The sequence below is a fragment of the Equus przewalskii genome, chromosome 16, assembly GCF_037783145.1.
Source record: "Equus przewalskii isolate Varuska chromosome 16, EquPr2, whole genome shotgun sequence".
Classification (NCBI taxonomy): Eukaryota; Metazoa; Chordata; class Mammalia; order Perissodactyla; family Equidae; genus Equus; species Equus przewalskii.
Window position 1 is genome coordinate 76,034,181 of NC_091846.1, and position 21,529 is coordinate 76,055,709.

Genomic DNA, 21,529 nt, shown 5'->3' on the forward strand with positions numbered 1-21,529 from the left:
AAGTGTTGAGGATAGGAATGAGTGCCCCAAAAATAACTATTGAAGTCCTAACCCCTGGTACCTGTTAATGTAAGCTTACTTGCAAATAGGGTCTTGGCATATGTAATTAATATGTATGTTCACATGAGGTTACTGGGATAGAGTTGGCCTTTAATGCAACAGGCTGGTGTCCTTAAGAAGAGAAAAGACATAGGGACAGACACGTAGACTAGTGAGTAAAGACACAGACACGCAGAGGGAAGATCATCATGTGACAATGGGAGGCAGAGGTTGGAGTTATGCAGCTGCAAGCCACGGAATGCCAAGGATTTCTATCAGCTGTCAGAAGTGAGGAGAGAGCCTGGTCCTGCTGACACATTGACTTCAGGTTCTCTCATTCGGAACTGTGAGAGAATGATTTTTTTTTTTGGTTAAGTCACCTAGTTTATGGCTCTTTGTTATGGCAGCCCTAATACAGTAAAAACAATTCCATTTACACTAGCACCCAAAATAATGAAATATTTAGGCATATATTTAGCAAAAAAGGCAAAATGTGCTCTCTGAAAACCACGTAACATATTTGAGAGAAATAAAAGGATACCTAAATAAATGGAAATACGTCACATGTTTATGGATTGGAGGACAATATTGTGAAGGTGGCAGTACTCTCCAAATTGATCAACACATCAAACACTTTCTAGCAAATGTTTTGTTTTTTGATTTTTTTGCAGAAATTGACAAGCTGTCCTAAAATTCATATGTAAATGCAAGGGATCCAGAATGTTCTTTAAAAAGAACAACAAAGTCAGAGCTGTCATATACCCTGATTTCAAAACTTACTGCAAAGCTACTGTAATCAAGACCTACAGGCATAAGGATAGACATATAAATCAATGGCCTAGAATTGAGAGTCCATAAATAAACGTGTATGTATATATATGTTTATATATTACTTATTTATGACACATATATATTTACAGTCAATTGGTTTTTGACAAAAGTGCCAAGATAGTTCATTATTGAAAGGATAGTCTTTTCAACAAATGGTGATGCATCAACTGGATATACACATACAAATGAATGAATTTGGACTCCTACATCACACCATATAAAAACTTAACTCAAAATGGGGCAACAACCTAGAAGAAAATGTAGTCACAATCTTTGTGACCTTGGATTAGGCAATGATTTCTTAGGTTTGACACCAAAAGCACAAGTGACAAAAGAAAAAAATAGATAAATTTGGCTTGATAAAAATTTTTTGGATTGTTCCTCAAAGAACACTGTCAAGAAAGTGAAAAAAACCAATAAAATGATAGAAAATGTTTGTAAATCACACGTCTGATAAGGGACTTGTTTCTAGAATATATAAAGAACACTTACAATTCAACAATATAAAGACAAACAACCCACTTTAAAAATGGGCAAAAGATCTGAACAGAGATTTCTCCAAAGAAGATATACAGGTGGCCAACAGGCATATGAAAAGATGCTCAACATCATTAGCTATCAGGGAAATTCAAATCAAAACTACAGTGAGGTATCACCTCACTCTGGTCAGAATGGCTATAATTAACAAGACAGGAAACAACAAATGTTGGAGAGGATGTGAAGAGAAGGGAACCCTTGTACACTGCTGGTGGGAGTGCAAACTGGTGCAGCCACTATGGAAAGCAGTTTGGAGTATCCTCAGAAAATTAAGGATAGATCTACCATATGACCCAGCTATCCCACTGCTTGGTATTTATCCAAAGAACTTGAAAACGCAAAGGCATAAAGATACCTTCACCCCTATGTTCATTGCAGTGTTATACACAATAGCCAAGACTTGGAAGCAACCTAGGTGCCCATCAAGGGACGAATGGATAAAGAAGATGTGGTATATATACACAATGGAATACTACTCAGCTGTAAGAAATGGTGAAATACAGCCATTTGTGACAACATGGAAGGTCCTTGAGGGTAATATGCTGAGTGAAATTAGTCAGAGGGAGAAAGTCAAATACTGTATGATCTCACTCATAAGTAGAAGATAAAAACAACGACAAGCAAACGCATAGCAGCAGAGATTGGATTGGTGGTTACCACAGGGGAAGCGGGGGAGGGCAAAAGGGGTGATTAGGCTCACATGTGAGGGGATGGGCTATAATTAGTTTTTGGGAGGTGAACATGATGTAATCTACACAGAATTCGAAATATATTACAATGTACATCTGAAAGCAATCTAATGTTATAATCCAATGTTACTGCAATTAAAAATAAACAAATAAATAAAATAAAAATGAGCAAAGGATTTGAATAGACATTCTCCAAAGGAGATATACAGGTGGCCAATAAGCACATAAGAAGATGCTCAATGACAGTAGTAAAGGGAATGCAAATCAAAACCACAATGAGAGAGTACTTCATGTCCACTAGGATGGATATAATCAAAAAGACAGACATCAACAAGTGCCAGCAAGGATGTGGAGAAGTTTTGAACACTCACATTGCTGGTGGGGATATGAAATGGAGTAGCCACTTTGGAAAACAGTCTACCAGTCCTTAAAATGTTAAAAATGGAGTTAGCATATGATCCAGGATTTCCACTCCTAAGTATGTATCCAAGAGAATTGAAAACCACGTTTACACAAAAACTTGTACATGATTGTTCATAGAAGAATTATTCATAATAGCAAAAAAGTGAAAACAATCCAAATGTCCATTAAGTGATGATTGAATAAATAAAGTGTGAAGCATCCATAGAATAATGTTACTCAGCAATGAAAGAAATGAAATAGTGATAAATGCTACAACATGGATGAACCTTGAAAACATAGTGCAAAGTGAAAGAAGCCAGTCACGAAAGACTATTTCCTGTATGTTTCCATTCATTTGCAATGTCCAAAATAAGCAACTCTATTGAGACAGAAAGTAAATGAGTAGTTGCCTAAATTTAGGAGCATTGCGGGGAAATCAAAAGTGATTGCTAATGGATACAGGTTTTCTTTTGGGGGTCATGAAAATTTTCCAGGATAGATTGTCGTGACCAATCTATATCATGACTTTGTGAAAATACTGAAAATCATTGAATTGTACCTTTAAATGGGTGAATAGCATTGCATGTAAATTATATCTCAATAAAGCTGTTATAGTGGGTGAGAATTCAGGAATAGTCTAAGAAAAAACTCTTGGATTCAAATGATGGTAGTGGATCTGGAGAGAAGTGGATAGATTCAAGATATACTCAGGATGTAACTGATGAAGAGGAGTGCAGGAGAATATAGAATGAATACCTCTCTCTCTCTGCCTTTAATACCTTGGGAGGACACAAAAAGTTTTGGGGAGAAATGCCAGGAGTTCAAATTAGTTCATAATGAGTTGTAAGTGCCTATAAAACAAAGTAATGAACATTTTTCGTTCTTTCCGGCTGTCCAACACCTGCCCTTTGCTTTGGCAGTTCCTCATCTGATGAGTCAGAGCCAGTCTCTCTGTACGGGATGCTCCTCTCACAGCTGAGATGCAAGGTCTATAAATGACCCAGACTTTGTCAATCAGAAGGACACGCTAGCTCCAGACTTGGAGGCTGGTGACATGGAATAGGAAGGCCATATAAAATCCATGCTAATGTGGGGCAGAGTTCAGAGCCTCCAGCACCTATGGTTCTAGCAGTAGGTTCCCGGATGCATAAATGCAAATGGTGGTACGAGCTAAGGATTTGTTCCCAGTGGTAACAGCAGTGGTATTTTTATGGCCCGGATACTGCATTGTGATTGGGAGAGGAGATATATATATTCTATGAGCATAATTCTCTAATTCTTTCCAAAGATTCTGGGAGTTACTCTCAATCCTTTCAATAAAATCCTTTTTTAGTTAATTAACTGGAGATGGTTTATGTTGCTTGTGCCTAAGAGAAACCTGGATGATATAATATCCAATGGGAGATGCTGAAAGGCCATCAGGTTTTGGGAAAGTGATCTGGGCTAAAGATAGGCATTTGAGTAGCCATCAGTGATACCACAAGAATGTGCACAACAATGTGAATGTACTTAATGCACTGAACTATATATTAAAAATGGATAAAATGGAAAACTTTATGTTATGCATATTTTACCACAATAAAAAAAATGAGAATGTCTAAGGCAAGAGTCTAAAAGGAAAGGAGAACCTAGGACCTAGCCTGAGAAATTTGAACATTTAAAGGGTAGGAGAATGAGAGAAGGTGTCCCTAGGGAGAAAGAGAATGAGACACTTGCAGGCTTGTTCAAAATTTGAGCGAATGCATGAGCTTAATCTTCAACTAGAGAGCTCCTGAGCTTGCTGAGGGTTAATTGCTTATGTAAATACACATGGGTTATAAAATTTGGTATATAGTATCATGATGAAAAAGATTAGAAAATTGATGTCATGGCAAAAAATGGCTCCTTTTAAGAACAGCTCCTTTTATTACAGTGCAGAGTCCATAGGAATTAATGGGGTAAGGAGGCTCAACCCAGTAATGTTTACTCTGCGTGTAACAATAACCAAGTGCCATTTTCTGAAACACTTTTGTTAACAATCTTAACCTACAATCATGTTCCCGACATACACTTTAATTCAATTTATTGCTTCTCTGTTAAATGAGATTTATTCATGAATTTGGGTCATTATCAACAACCTTCATTACTATTGGATTATCACACCTTTATTTGCTTAATAATGTCAACTCTCTAGGCTGACAATAAGAATGGTGACAAAGTTAGTTCTTATGTTTTCTTTTCTTCCTTTGCTCAATACGTAGCGGTGGCAGAAGTGAATGTATGATGAAGAGTAGAAGAGAGAGATGATGGCATTTACATTTAGACTTTCTGTTACTTTAAAATTTTTAGAGTTGGAATTATAGGCACTCACCAGCCAAGAGCAGAAGATCAAGGCAGTTACTACAGCCTTTGTAGTAGCCTCTCCTGCCATTATACCAGCCAAGAGAGAGAGACAGAGACAGACAGACAGACAGAGATTGAGAAAGAGAGACTGTTTCTGGCCTTTTTATTCTGTTCCATTGACTTCTCCATTTCAGTATCACTCTTGCTTATTGAAGCTTCAGAGAAAATTTTGAAATCACTTAGTATACTCAACATTTATTCTTTTTTAATGATTTCTTGAGTATTCTAAGTCATTTGCATTTTCATACAAATATTCAAATCAGCAAGTTACTTTCTTAAAAAAACCCTACAAACTGATGAACTATTTATTAATTTCAGTCGAATTAATATCTTAAAAATATTCATCTTGAGGCTTTCCTTAAGTTCTCACACAATCCTTTTTTAATTTTCAGTTTATATTCAAATAATATTATACCTCTTCACATACAATTTAAGAACCTTTAAATGATGTACTTATGTTTTTCCCCTTCTTGCCTTTGTGCTGTTGAGGTCTCATATTTTGCTTCTATGTATGTTATAAATTTCACTGTTGTCATTATTTTGTCATCAGTCAGTTATCTTCTCTTTAAATTGTGGTGAAAAATCACATAACATAAAATTTACCATCTGAATCATGTGTAAGTGTACAGTACGTTAGCGTTAGCTCTATGCATCTTTTTGTGCAAAACAACCCTTGAACTTTTTCACCTCACAGAACTGAAACTCTCCACCTGTTAACTACTCCTCTTTTCCCCCTCCTCCTTCCTTTGGCAACTATCATTCTACGTTCTGTTTCTATGAATTTGACTACTTTTAATACCTCATATAAGTGGAATCATGCAGTATTTGTCTTTTTGTGACTGCCGTGTCACTTAGTGTAGTGTCCTCAAGGTTCGTCCATGGTGCAGCATATGACGTGCTTTTCTTCTGTTTTAAGGCTGAATAGTATTCCTCTGTATTTGTACACCACATTTTCTTTAGCTGACCATCAGTCAGTGGGCATTTAGGTTGCTTCCACCTCTTGGCTATTGTGAATAATGCTTCAATGAACATAGGTAGGCAAAGATTTCTTTGAGATCCTATTTTTAATTCTTTTGGAGAAATACTAGGAAGTAAGATTTGCTGGAGCATATGGTACTTCTATTTTTAATTTTTTGAGGAATTTTATACTGTTTTTCATAGCAGCTGAGCCATTTTTACATTCCCACCTACAGAGCACAAGGTTAGCACTCGCTCCACATTCTTGCCAACACTTTATTTTCTGTTTTTTTGTTTTTTATAGTGACCATCCCAAAACGTGTGAGGTGATATCTTATTGTGGTTTTGATTTCCATTTCCCTGATAACTAGTAATGTGGAGCATCTTTTTCATGTGTGTTTCATGTGTATCTTGGTAATTTGTATATCTTATTTGGAGAAATGTCTATTCAAGTCCTTTGCCCACTTAAAAAAAATAGTTATTTAGGGTTTTGTTGTTGTTGTTGAGTTGTAGTTCTTTATATATCCTGGATATTAATTCCTTATCAGATACATGGTTTGTAATATTTTCTCCCATTCTATAGGTTGTCTTTTCATTTTGTTGATTGTTTCCTTTGCTGTGCAAAAGTTTTTAAGTATAATATAGTCCCATTTGTCTATTTTTGCTTTCTATGCCTATTCTTTTGTTGTCAGATCTAAGAAATAATTGTCAAGCCGAATGTCATGGAGTTTTTCTTGTATGCTTTATTCTAGGAGTTTACTGTTGCAGGTCTTACATTTAGGTCTTTAATATATTTTATTACTTTATTATTTTTATTTTTTCGCTGAGGAAGATTTGCCCTGAGCTAACATCTGTTCCAGTCTTCCTCTATTTTGTATGTGGGTCACTGCTACAGCATGGCCGCTGATGAGCGGCATAGGTCTGTGCCCTGGAACTAAACCCAGGCCACCGAAGTGGAGCACACCAAACTTAACCACTAGGCCATGAAGCTAGCACCTTTAATCTATTTTGAGTTAATTTTTGTATATGTTGTAATATAAGGGTCCCACTTCACTTCTTGGTATTGGATGTCTGGTTTTTCCAGCAACATTTGTTGAAGAGACGGTCCTTTCCCCATTGTGTAGCCCTGGCAACTTTGTCAAAGATCATTTGGCCTTATACATGAGAGTTTATTTCTGGTCTCTCTATACTGTTCCATTGGTCGATATGTCTGTTTGAATGCCAGCACCGTATAGTTTTGATTATTGTAATGTTGTACCATGTTTTAAAATCAGGAAGTCTGAAGACTCTAGTTTTGTTTTTATTTTATCTTAAGACTGTTTTAGCAATCCAGAATCCTTTGAGATTCCATATGAATTTTAGGATGATTATTTCTATTTTCTGCAAACAATGCCATTGATGTTTTGGCAGGGGTCGCATTGAGTCTGTACTCCGGGCATTACAGGCGTTTTAACAATGTTAAGTCCTCCAATCCACAAACTTGGAATATCTTTTTATTTGCCTTTGTCTCGTTTTGTTACTTTCAGCAATGTTTCAGAGTTTTCAGTGTGCAAGTCTTTTGCCTACTTGGTTAAATTTATTCCTAATTATTTTATTCTTTTTAATGCTATTGTAGATGAGATTGTAGCCTTAATTTCCTTTTCAGATTGTTCATTGTTATTCTACAGAAACATAACTGATATTTGTGTGTTGATTTGTATCTTGCAAATTTCCTGAAATTATTTATTAGTTCTAATAGGTTTTTTGGTGGAATCTTCGGGTTTTCTATATATAAGATTGTATCATCTGTAAACAGAGACAATTTTACTTTTTTCTTTCCAGTTTGGATGCCTTTTATTTCTTTGTCTTGCCTAATTGCTCTGGCTAAGACTTTCAGTACTATTTTGAATACAAGTGTCAAGAATGGGCATTCCAGCCTTGTTACCAATCGTAGAGGGAAAGCTTTCAGTTTTTCATCGAGTATGACATTAGCTGTGGGCTTATTATACATGCTTTTATTACGTTGAGGTAATTTCTTTTTATTCCTAGTTTATTGAGTGTTGTTATCATGAAAGAGTGTTGAATTTTGTAAAATGCCAACGGAAGCAGGACCTACCATGACCATTTGACCAAAGAGCCAATGAATGAGGCTTCTGTCTGTCTTGCTCTGGAGTCATGAGTCACATGGTCTCACACCTCTTCTGCTCTCTCTTAGCAGAACGACTTCTGCTCTCCTTGGGTTTAGCCCATAATTGGTGCCACCAAAAATGCCCTCAACTCTGTTACTCAGAAACTGGGCTGTTCGTGGGGCAGATGGTCCAAAAAGGGGATGTGAGAAAGGGAGGAGGACACAATGAACATTTTTAGTGCAAGTATATTTCTTTTGGAATATATGAGTTCTAGGAAGATTTGTTGGTGATTATATTTTAAAACCATAAGAATTTAATTTTTAGCAAAATTAGTATAGAAGTAGGTAGGACATTTCACTCCAGAGATAGCTGGAATAACAACTTAATTTGGTGTCAGTGTATGAACAAGACTTTGTTTTGTTTTTCAAGATCAACAGAAACAAAATTTAAATGGTTGATAAGATCCTATGCTGCCAAGGGTACAAGGAAGTGTTGCCAGCAGATTTGTGAATTGTTACAACATTTGGAGACCAAATTGCATATATCTATGAAAATTTAAGATTTGTTTTATCACTTTTAATCCAGTGTTTTCACTTTGGGGAGTCTATCCTAGAAATATAATTAGGTGAGGACACCGGTAAAATTATAGTTTGATGTAGCATTTTTTTGTAGTAGCCAAAACAAACAAACAAAACACTTGTAAAACAGCTTGAAGCTCCATAAGTGGGAAATAATAGAATAAATTATAGAGGGAATTAAATGTATATTTTTTGATCTCAAAAAAATATCCATGATAAACATCCTGATATATTTTATTGAAGAAAATCTGCTACAGTACAATGTTAATAGTATTAGTCCATTAGCGAGAAAATATAAAAATATAAAAACATATGTATATATGTGTATATATATTTATATACACACAGAGAGAGAGAGAGGGAGAGAAAGAGGAAAGAGAGGTGTTGGCATAAAATTTGTCTGTACATGTTATCTGACTGTATACATAATATACACAGTGCGTACATCAATCTGTTGATATTGGTTACATATCAGGGAAAGAGACTTCTGTAGGGAGGAGAAAGAAGGAAGAGATCATTAGTCAGTAAAAAACTCAGAATTATTTGCTTATTATAATTAGTATATATTATCTTGACCCAAAATATAAGTGACATAATTTTCGATCAAAAGGAGCTTTGGGAAACAATGTGGGTTTTGTTGTACTTAACATTGAAAAGGTCAAGTTGAGGGTGGCTTTTTGTGTGTGATTGCTTTAATAATTTTCGCCTCCCCTAGCTCATAGATGAAATCTCTTCTAATGATATGATATTAGAAGTGGGGGTGTTGTGGATCAGCTTGTAAATTTGCCTAATAAAGAAAAGTTATTTAAAATAGTTCAGTTGTAAATTGCCATTTAAACAGCAGTCATTATGTATACACGTACATATATATCTATAAAATAATCCACTGTTGAGATTTTAAGTATCTAAACTTAATTGAAAAACACGAAAGCTCATATTGAACTTCAAATTTCAAGTCCTTTTAACAGATCTGTAAAGTTTATTTGCTAGATCGTCAGCTGTAGCAAGTATCTGCTTACATTTGTGAATATCTATATTTTCTAGATGTTAGAGGCAGAAATGTGTGAGACCCACCCCCACCACCTAGCAACCAGATGGGATGTTACAATGAGAACAAGTCTTCAATCTAATGCCTCCAAGTGTACAGACTCTAATTAGCAAGCAAGGGTGGCTACAGTGGACAGAGGGGAGAGGTGCCTTTCTCTGCCCTCTGGTGCATCTAGCACTTGTATCAATGGCTCAATCCAATGTTATTCGATAATGTTTTTGAGATGGGATCTGCATGCTTCATGAATTAGCTGCTAGGATAGCAGGATCTCCCTTGAAATAAGAGACATAGAGTTAACAGGATCCATCCTTTCAGGGCACCATGGACGGTTGGGCTTACCAGCTTCTTGTCCTTGCATGTGCAGAGGCAGTGGGTCCTTTCATATCACTCCTCACTAACAGATATCTTGAAGTTCACTGATTTTGCCAATTAAAGATCATTTCTGACAATCTTTTTGGTTCTTGCAAAACCTACGATGTAATACAGACAAGGTAACTCTATAAAATAATTAACCAATCTTAATTAATTAATTCCAATTAATTCACATACATCATATTTGCCATCCTGAAGTATAACAAATTAAATTACCAGAAATCTAACATGCTATCAGTCTAAGACCTACTAATAAGATTTTGAAATGGAAGAATGTTGAAATAATGAGCAATATGACAAAGTAGTGGAAATATTGTATATATGTATATATAATTTTCGTAAATAGACAAGTGCACATTTGGATAAACTAACCTAAATTGTTTATTATATAAATATGGCAATGTATAAGCACATGTAGCCTATGCATTGGATACTATTTATTGCATTAATTCTTTCAGTGAATGGAGCATCTACAGTACATCTGTCACTGTACTATATTTTGGTTCACAGCTTCCACCTTCATAGAGTTTGGGGAGATAAACAATTAACAGGCAAATAAATGTATGCACACGCAAAACAAATAGACAATAGTGTTATAATTGGAAAGAATAGATTTCTCTGAAAGGGAATGACTCCCTTACACTTGGGAACAGGAAGCATCATGTTTCCTTGTTTTTCTAAATCAGATTAAATCTTATTCAGCCCTCACTGACCTTTCTGGCTGGATTGTCAATCATTGTGATGAAGTGGAGGATGGTTCTGAAGTCAGGGTACCCTAATCTCTTCCTTGGAATGGTTCAAGAGCCACTTGACTTCAGTGGGAGCAGTGATTCTGATTTTCAATATTTTATGACAACTGTTGAAATGCTTGCTCTTTAAGCCTGTATTGGTCCATTCTAATCCAGAGTTAGTTTTAAGGAAATATCATTTCTTCCATACCAGACTCAGCCATGAGTTCATTTTCCTTGGTTTTTAAGGACACCATTTGTCTTTAGTACCCACACAGACACCCCCATCAGAGGTCCTACACGCTAGCAGATATGGGTTCCCCTCCTTGGCAGAAGACATGCCTTTTGTCTTTCCAGTCTTTGTCCTCGGTGCCTTTCTGTTGGAATCTGACAGAGATGCTGTATGATTCAAAAAATCCAGAATCAACACTGCATGCGGTGGGCACAGACTCTGAAGGATAAGAGTAAAAAGAAGCTGACTTGCCTTCTGGAAAAAAGGGCAGAAGCAAGAGAATGTCATTAAAGCTGGCACAGTTGTTTAGCTGGACTATTTTCACACCAAAAACGCAATTTCGAATGCAGTGCTATAAATAAGAAACAGTGGCTAAATCAAAAAGCTACTTTTTACCCCAACTTTGTGTCATTATTTTAATTTTTAGAAAAAGGATTGTTACGTACATGGACGAAACACTGAGATGCCACCTCCAACGTTTGCTTTCCACGGAACTTATAAATAGAAAAGGTGATTGACCTTCTGTTCCATTTTGGGGAATTACAAAATGCTGTGCATACGGAGATGTTGAAGTAACAGCAAAATGAGTAACCGTTCTTTTGTCACTTAGATTCAGAGTTTGCTTATGTTTTCCTCCATATTGGCTCCACTTAACTGTCAATCTGTTATATCCATCATGAATCTATTATTTTATGTTAAATTATTTCAAAGTAAGTTGCAGGTATGATGACATTTTACCCCTAAATACTTCAGTTTGCATCACCTAAGAAGAAGGACATTCTCCTACACAAGCACAATATCATATTATGCCTAAGACCCTTAACACCAAAGTAGCCAATCCATATTCAACTCTCCTCAATTTATCCCCAAATATGTTTAAACCTATTTTTTTTGAACCTGGATCTTCATCTGGTTGTACATGGTACTTGATTTTTATGTTTTATATTATAGAACAAATTGTAATAGATTAAACATATGCTAAATCACCTTAAGAAGGAGAATGGTCCGTGAGACAAGACTAACAAACCCAAAGGAAAAGCTATGATCTGTTAGAGAGAGGAGTGGTCAGGAATGGGGGCTTAGAAAATGGAAGTCACGTTGGCAGTAAGCCTCAAATGTGAGCAAGGAGACAGTGACCTAGAGAGTGTGGGTGTCAAAGCAGACATGTCCTTGCAGAGAATGTAGGTTTATTGTACTAACATGTGTTGGTAACAGTAACTACGAAATTAACGCAACTAAATCCCCTGATGAACTCAGCAACCTTGTGCTTCTAATTTTTCTTCACTAGTGTATTTGCACATGAATCACCAGATTTGAGAAAACTTGCTGATCAATGAACAAGAAATGTCTATCTACAGTTTTATTTCACCTTGTTAATGTTAGTGTGTGTATTATTTTTTAAAAACTTATTCAGAAAATATATATGTTGGGTTTTGACCCTGGTTCCTGACACACAGTTCCTAAATTCCTTGGAATATTCTAGGTGCTAGCAGTGTCTTTTGTTCTAATGAAGTGACTCTTGGTGGGCTTCTGGATGGGGGCTGGTCACCAAGAAGGCCAAACCACGATTAAAAGTTGGAAATTTCAGCTCCACCTCCCATTCTCCAGAGAGGGGAGAGGGGCTGGGAAATGGAGTTAACGATCGATCATGCCTAATGAAGTTTTCATAAAAATCCCAAAATTATAGGGTATGGAGAGCTTCTTGGTTGGTGAATGCATGGAGATACAGAGAGAGTGGTGTTCCTGGAGAGGGCGTGGAAACTCTGCGTGCCTTCCCATGTACATTGCCCTATGCATCTCTTCCATCTGGATGCTCCTATGTATGTTTTATCATATCCTTCTATAACAAACTGTGAACAGTACTGGTAAACAGTGTTTTCCTGAGTTCTGGGAGCTGCTCTAGCAAATTAATTGAACCCTAGGAAGTGGTTGTGAGGACCTCTGATTTATAGTCAATCCCTCAGAAGCACAGAAGGCAAGCTGGACTTGTGATTGTTATCTGAAGTGGGGTAGGGGCAGTGTCGTGGGACTGAGTCCTTAACCTGTGGAATCTGACACTGTCTCCAGGTATATCATGTCAGAATTGAATTGAATTACAGCACACTCACCTGGTTTCACAGAGAATTGCTGATCGGGGAAAACTCTCACATTTCTGTTGTCAGAAGTGTTGTGAGTGTGAGAGTAAAAGAGATACATAGGAGAAAGACTGAGGTTATTTGTGAAAATTTGCCAATCAATGAACAAGAACTATCTGTCTATCTGTAGCTTTATTTCACATTGTAAATAAGTTAGCATTAGTGTTATTATTATTAATATTATTTTGCAGGGGAAGATTCACCCTAAGCTAACATCTGTTGCCAATCTTCCTACTTTTTCTTCCCTTTTCCCCCCTAAGCCCTAGTACATAGTCACATATAGTTGTAAATTCTTCTACTTCTTCTATGTGAGCCGCTGCCACAGCATGGCTACTGATGGATGAGTAGTGTCATTCTGCACCCGGGAACCAATCCCGGGCTGCCAAAGTGGAGTGTGCCAAATTTTAATTGCTAGGCCATCAAGACTGGCTCTAGTGTTATTTTTTTAAGTAATTTTTTAAAGAGGTTTAAAAAAATGTTCATTACTCATCACTAATGGAGGAAACAGAAATCAAACCCACAATGACATATCACTTATATCCATTAGGATGGCTGCTGTCAAAACGTAGATAATAACAAGTGTTGGCAGGGATGTGGAGAAATTGGAACTCTTGAACACTGTTGGTGTGATGGTAAAATGGTACAGCCACTATGGAAAACAGTATGGAGGTTCCTCAAAAAATTAAAAATAGAATTACTATATGATTCAGTAATTCCACTTGTACATATGTATCCAAAAGAATTGAAAGCGGAATCTCAAAGAGATATTTGCACTCTTATACTCATAGCAGCATTATTCACGATGGCTGAAACATGGCAGCAACCTAAGTTCTTCATTGAGCAACCTAAGTTGATCATCATCTATGATTGATAGATGAATGAATAAACAAAATGTGGTATTGTATTAGTCAGGATTCTCCAGAGAAACAGAGTCAACAGGACACACACACACACGCGCGCACACACACACACACAAGTACATATTCCAATACAGGTCTGAAGGCCTGAGAACCAGGAGAGCTGATGGTGTAAGTTCCAGTCTGAAAGTTGGCAGGCTCAAAACCCGAGAAGGGCCAATATTTCAGTTCAAGTCTGAAGGCAGGATCACCTATGTCTCAGCTCAACAGTCGGGCAGGAGGATTTCCCTCTTACTCAGGGGAACAGCAGCCTCTTTGTTTTATTCAGCCCTTCAGTGGATTGGGACTCAGGGAACCTACATTAATTGCAGGCACCCATACAAAACATGGAATATTATTCAGCTTTGAAAAGGAAGGAAGTTCTGACACGTGTCACAATATGGATGAACTTTGAGGACATTATGCTAAGTAGAATAAGCCAGTCACAAAAACAGGTCCTGTGTGATTCCACTTATATGAGTCTCTAGAGTAGTCAAAATCATAGAGACAGAAAGTAGAATGGTGTGACCAGGGAATAGGGACGAGGAAGGGGAATTGTTAGTTCAATGAGAGCAGAGGTTCAGTTTTGCAAGATGAAAAAGTTCTGGAGATGGATGGTAGTAGGTAATGGTTGAACAACCATGTAAATGTACTTAACCTCACAGAATTGTGCACTTGAAAGCGGTAAATTTTATGTTATGTGTTTTTTACCACAATTAAAAAAAACAAATCTAGGGCCAGAGGAGGCATTGCAGGCAAAGGACGGTCCTGGGAATTAAAATGCCTTGCTCTGCACTGATTAGAGTAGAGGAGACCTTAAATTTCTACAGAAAATAAGATGAAACCCAAGAGGGCAGTGACCAAACTAGTCACTCAACTGTACCCAGCACGGGGGTTTTCTGAGTGCTGGCTGCAATTTGGTTCCACACGCCCTGCTGCCTTCTGAGGCCTGCGACGGTGTGCACCTCCTCCATACGCTGCAAAACGCGGGACACGCAGAGGGCTCCCAAAATCAAATAGGTTTCCTTGTCTGGGATGGAGTGAGCATTATAAATTCAAAAGTCAACCATATTAAAGAGAAATGGAAGAGTGACTTAATAAAGGGTAAAGTGGCAAATTTTATATTATGAATATTTTAATGCAATTTTTCAAAAAGTCAAAAAATGTCTACAGTTAATGATTTAAGATTAGTATCCCGAAATGGTGAAAGGGTTTCACAGTCGCTAGCAGACTACAGTTGACAGTACTTCATTTATTTGGTTAAACTTGTTACCCTTGGTTAATTATTGCTGGTTGATAAGCAATAATGAAAATTTCACATGCTTTTTGCCCTGCATGCTGATTGCTTCTCCTGAGTGTGGGTCTGGATTGTGTTTAATTTCTGAAACTATTAGAGGCTCATTATTCAGTTTAAACTATGTAAACAGCTGTAGCCATGAGATAACAGATTGTGCTTTTGGTTAGAATTCTGGAAATCACCCTCTCTATTTTTTTTAATACCAGTGGTAGAACAAAGAGGCTTATATTTAAGAGGAATAGACAAAAAATGAGTGAGTTAATTTCAATCAGAAGCAATTAAGTACAATTTATGAATTCTTACATGTTAGACATGTTTTATAACTGTCCACAGTTATCACAGATTTACAAATTTTCATATAAAATTTGCATTTCTCTTGGGCATTCAGACTTGGTAATGAAACAATTTGAGAGCTGGAGAATCTCTAGCTTTATATTTCAACTAGCAAGAAAACACAAGAGGTCACAGATTCCCAATAGAGGACTAAACATAATAAAATTTAACTTCACTTGAGACCATATATATGTCTTTTTCTACTTTGTTCTGTTCCCATGGATAGATTCTCTGTAGTAAGATTATTGACTTGAATTGTGTATGTGTTTTCAATGTTACTAGGTATTATCAGATTGATTTCAAAAACAACTTTACTATTTTACATTTTTAAAACAGTATGCTTTGCTCCCATCATAACTAGCAATACATAATTAACAATTAATCATCAATGTCTAGTATCTTTATTAATTTTCATTTTCTGGATTATTTTGGCTTATTTTATTGCTTTTCTAATTTCTTCAGATGAGCATTTAATTCTTGTGAGTATCACTGTGTTTTGTCTAAAGCTTTGTTTTCAACGCTGGAATTCCCTTGGTGAGTATTGCCTTTGCTGCGGCCCACATGTTTTAGTATGAAGTGTTCTCCTTCTCTTGCTTTCTAGGAAATTTCTAACTTCAGTTTTGCCTCCCTCTTTGATTCAAACTTTATCTGTGAATCTATTTTTACATTTTCAAGTAAACAACTCTTTGATCATCTATTCGTAATGATTTCTACTTCTGCTAAATTTTAAGCAGTGAATGTGACGTTTCAGTTATCTATTGCTGAGTAACACACTACTAATTTAGTGGCTTATGGCTGTGGTGATTTATTATTTTGTGATTCTGTGGGTTTTCCGGGAGGTTCTTCTGCTGGTCCCACCCCAGTTCTCTCCTGTGGCTGCGTGCCTCTGGCAGCCATGTGGGACTGGACAGCTCAAGGTGGCCTCACTGCCACGTTCGTCTGCGGCTGCTGGCTCTCAGCTCGGACACTCTGGTGCTTCTCCATGTCTTCCCATCCTCCAGCAGGTTAGACTGACTTTCTTACACGGTGGGCTCAGGGAAGCAGCCCAAAAGGGAAAAGCTGAAACTGGGTCATCTCTGACACATTCTGCTGGCCAAAGCAACTCACGAGGTCAGCTCAGATTCAAGGGGAAGAAAATAGAGAAAGCTTTTGATAGGAAGAGCTACAAAGTCACATTGCAAATGGGCTTCCACCAGAGGGTTCGTTCTCACATCTTCACAAACTATGCATCACAGGAGCCTGTAAAAACTATTTTTTTGAGTTGTTAATGTTGATTAAAGTTTGTAAGCATTCCTTGTACCTTTGGAAAAAAACCTCTTTTTGATAGACATGTCATTATCTTCCTCTCGTTTTTGAATAGCTTTCCACCAGATAATATAATGCTAAATAATATAACATCAGTAATCATAAAGCTAAAACCACAGGAAAAACAACTGGAAATACACAGAAACAACGATAGAGACTTTAATCCGTTAGTCTGTGACAGGTTATATAAAGAAAAAATAAGGATATTGCAGACAAATAATAAAATTAGTAAGAATGTACCTCTTTTTAAGTACCTGTGTTACATTTACACAAAATACAATATTACAAATCCACAAAAAAACTCAAATTAAATTTTATAAATACAAACAGTAAGAGAAAATTATAAAGCAATACAATAAAGTAGAAAGAGTAAGAAAAATGGAAAAAATGCCCAGACATTAAAACAAAGTAACCACTATCTCTTAAAATAACTTTCAAGTCAAAGTAGAAATCCAAATTAATCTGTCAGATTTTTAAAAAGCTATTAATAATAAATACATTATATATCGAATATGATTGAATTTCACAAAGAATCTCATAGGAAATTTGATAACCTATATTTTTATATAAAATAGAAAGGATATGAGTGCTTAAACATTCAACTGACGAAGTTAGAATAAACAACAACAAAACAAACAGTTCGAATAAAGCAAATCATAAAGAGAATAAGTGAAACCATCTGCTGACTACTTGGACAGCAATAACAAAACAGATAAATTTTAGCTATTCTTTTGTGAAATAAAGAAAAGAATCACAGGTAGACAATTAGAAAGCAAAGACAGCCACAGATACAAAAGAAATAGAAAACTAGACAAGAAATTATTTTGCATAAATCTATCAAATAAAATTTGAAATTGCTTCATAGGGCCGCCCATGGGACAGTGGTTAAGTTCAGTGCGTTCCACTTCAGTGGCCTGAGTTTGCAGATTTAGATCCTGGGTGCAGACCTGCACCACTTGTCAGCCATGCTGTGGTGACAACCCACACATAAAGTAGAGGAAGATGTTAGCTTAGGGCTAATCTTCCTCAGCAAAGAAAAAAAAAAGAAGAAGAAAGAAAGAAAGAAAAGAAAAACTGAAATTGCTTGAAATGGATGATCTTACACAATAGAATCAACACATTAAGCAGGAGTTTTCAGTTTTTCTCTCCTTTTTTCTTTTGTATCCCTAGCACCTAGAATGTTATTGAAGGAATGAATGATGAATATCTTTCATCTGACAATTTTTTCCCTGCTTCATTATTTCATTTTTCTTATACAAAAAAGAAATGTATGTATACTCCCATTTCCCCTTATTATTACTGCAAAAATTTGTTCCTAACACTCTCTTAGCATTATTTTAGGATCTGTAATAGCTCTAAAAATGTCCCATTTTTCGTTTCTGTTACTGTAAATTTGTACTTTCATTTTTTCTTTTGTTTTTCTGCAAGTTATTTTATCTGCCATTTCAAATAACCAAATATTTTATCCTTTCTCTTGTGCGGTTGCTCGCCATCTACTTTATTTTTTTTTTTTTTTTTTTTTTTTTTAAAGATTTTATTTTTTCCTTTTTCTCTCAAAGCCCCCCGGTACATAGTTGTATATTCTTTGTTGTGGGTTCTTCTAGTTGTGGCATGTGGGATGCCGCCTCAGCGTGGTTCGACGAGCAGTGTCATGTCCGCGCCCAGGATTCGAACCAACGACGAAACACTGGGCTGCCTGCAGCGGAGCGCGCGAACTCAACCACTCGGCCACGGGGCCAGCCCCTCGCCATCTACTTTATTAATTTATTCTCCTCTTTTTATATTCATTTTATCTTTAAGCTTAGTTTGCGTTTGCTCCTTTAATTTTTTAGGACATTGTGAACCATATGCTCAGCTCATTGCTTTCCATTCTTCTTTTCTAAAATATGCAATTGAAGTTGTCATTGTCCTTGTAAAAATAGCCTTAGCTCCATCTCACAAGTTTCGATATGCTTTATTTTCCACATATCTCACAAATTTTGCTATGTTCAGGAATTTCTTCGGGCCTTGCTTGGCTCTGCTTTTCTCAGAGTTTCCACCTGAGACTAGTCAAGCACTTTCCAACTGTAGTTTCAGATCTTTCATAGATTAAGAAAGGTGGGTGTTTTCTATTTTCCTACATGCTTTAAAATCACTGTCTCTTTAAATCTTGCCCCCCCCCCCCCCCATGTCTTCTACCTCTGGCATGTTAGGTCTCCACTCTTGTGTTTTGAGGTTTTACTTCCACTTGAGCTTGCAGGTGAGTCATTCAGAGCTCAAAAGTGACCATCCTTTCCTTCAGTTCATCTATTAAACTGTTAGATTGGAAAATTATGGGAATCTTTTTTAGTTCCCCCAGAGTTTCCCATCACTGAATCTTCTTAAGGCCTCTATTAATTTTTAAATGTCAAGTTGTCTGTCACCTCTGTTTCGTGTATGTGCAGAGGGCTTTCCGTGTTCCCTGTCTTTCTGTGACTCCTTACCTCCCCTAAACGTCTCTCTCAGCAGTTTCCTTTTTGTTTTTTTGTTTTGGTAAGGAAGATTGGCCCTGAGCTAACATCTGTGCCAATCTTCTTCTGTTATATGTGGGACACCTGCCACAGCATGGTTTGATGAGCAGTGTGTATGTCTGTGCCCAGGATCCGAACCTGCTAACCCCAGGCCGCCAGAGCGGAGCGCGGGAACTTAACCACTGCGCCACCGGCCCCGCCCTCGGCAGTTTTCTTTAAGGGCTTGGTGTGTGCTGCTTGATCCCAGCTGGCCTCAGGTCCTCTCTAAGCGATAAGCATGCTTTGTACCCGGGGGAAAACTTGCCGTGTACTGAGGAGGCATCCCGGAGGCTTCCGTTTCCCCGCATCCCCTCTATTCTCCCAGCCTCAGAGACGGAGGACCAGCTCTACCCATCTGGTGCCCTGCGCGCTCTCGGACGCCGAGGAGACAGCGCACCTCACGTGGGGCTCCTGGTAACCGCCGCCCGGGTCCCCCGATTTCTGTTCTCCCATTCATTCCAAGGTCCACCGAGACTCGGGTCTCAGGTACAATACTGTACATCCTCACTTTGGAGGAAAAAGCTTCACCTCGCTTTTCTCTGTCTTGGGCCAGGTAGAGCCCAAGATCTCCCTAACAGGCAGCTGTCTCCAGCTCCGCTACAGTTTGGGTCAGAAAAGTGGGTAACTCAGAGCTGGTAGGAAAGAGAGGAAAGATGCATTCACACTGCACCTTTCTTAGAATGCCCTGGGCTCCCGCCTTGGTTTTTCTTTCATTTGAGGTGATTTTCTCCTTACAGGGAGACCCACAATTATGATTTCATATTTTCTTTTCTGGAAGAGGTGACAATTTATTCTGGTTCCACACAGAAAAGACAGATCCGTTAATTACATCTCCACAGAATAGCACTTTTAAAGACGTTGTTTTCTTAAGTTTGCTAACACTACTAAGTAACGGAAGTTATCAAAAAATAACTTTCAGGGCTGGCCCATGATATAGTGGTTACGTTCATCAGGCTCCACTTCCACGGCCGGGTTTGCAGGTTTGGATGAGGTGCGGACCTACACACCACTGTCAGCCATGCTGAGGAGGCGACCGACATACAAAATACAGGAAGATTGGCACAGATGTTAGCTCAGGGCTAATCTTCCTCAGCAAAAATATAAAATAAAATAAATAACTTTATCGTAGAACTGAAAGTAATATTCTTCTTAATAAAAGAATTCTTTTTTCTAGCAATAGATGCTGACCTGTTTTCTTTACACTGTAGTTTTAAAAATGTGGACATTTGGACAAATTCTGAAAAGACATTCGAAACTGTTCTGTATAAAATTCTTTGGTTGTGGGAATATAAATATCCTGAAGCTAGCAGAATTAGTTAGGATGTCTTTGCGTGCATTAACATCTAATCTTGTCTCGAATTGGCCTAAAGAACAGGGAAGAAGTATTACTCAACAGAAGAAGTCCCCAGATAGGGAACACGAAGAGCTGATTAATCCAGCAGCACAATAGAGACACGAGAGACCCAGGTATCTTCCATGTTCCTCTCCGACCCTCAGCCTCTCAGCCTGGGTATCACAGCAGTTGGTACAGTTCTAGGTTGTCATCTGTAGACATGTGACAGAGCAAGAAGAAAAGGGTCTTATTGTTTCTCTTTAAAGCTGACGAACTCTTTCTCATGGGCCCCCCAAGAGTCCACCTTTCACATGTGACTGTTCGAAACCTCGCTAATCGGTCCACTCTCAGCAATCAGCAGCGATGTGGATGGAGTCACCAGGACGGAACTGCAAGATGAGGACTTTAACGTGTATTTGGTCAGCATCCCATAAAGAGGGATATCTCAACAAAACCAGTTTCTAGATTTGGGGCAGCAAAGACTCTGCTAAGATGGTGAAGCAAAATTGGGCATATAGGTATGTCTGACTTCAGAGCCTCTATTCCTAACTTCCATCATTCTACCTCTCACGTTTAGTAGACAAAAATTCAAATAAGTCATTAAAAATGTTTTCAAACTCTGCTTCATTAAAGGCAGAGAGTTTCATAAGTAATATTTCCTGCATGGGTATTATTACTTTATCAGTGCTCCCAACGTTTCTGAGGTGGTCGAATCTGACCAGGTGCTATTTGAGTGTCCCTGTGTGTCAATGTATGTTCTGTGTGTCTGTGTATCTAAAATAGAAAAATTCATTCACGT

General features: G+C 37.5%; 1 protein-coding gene across 1 annotated transcript in view; it reads left to right on the forward strand.

Moving 5' to 3' along the window:
* The window catches only part of TNFSF13B (TNF superfamily member 13b), a 79,189-nt gene that overhangs the window by 20,652 nt on the left and 37,008 nt on the right, over nt 1-21,529 (forward strand). The gene's annotated exons all lie outside the window — the stretch shown is intronic.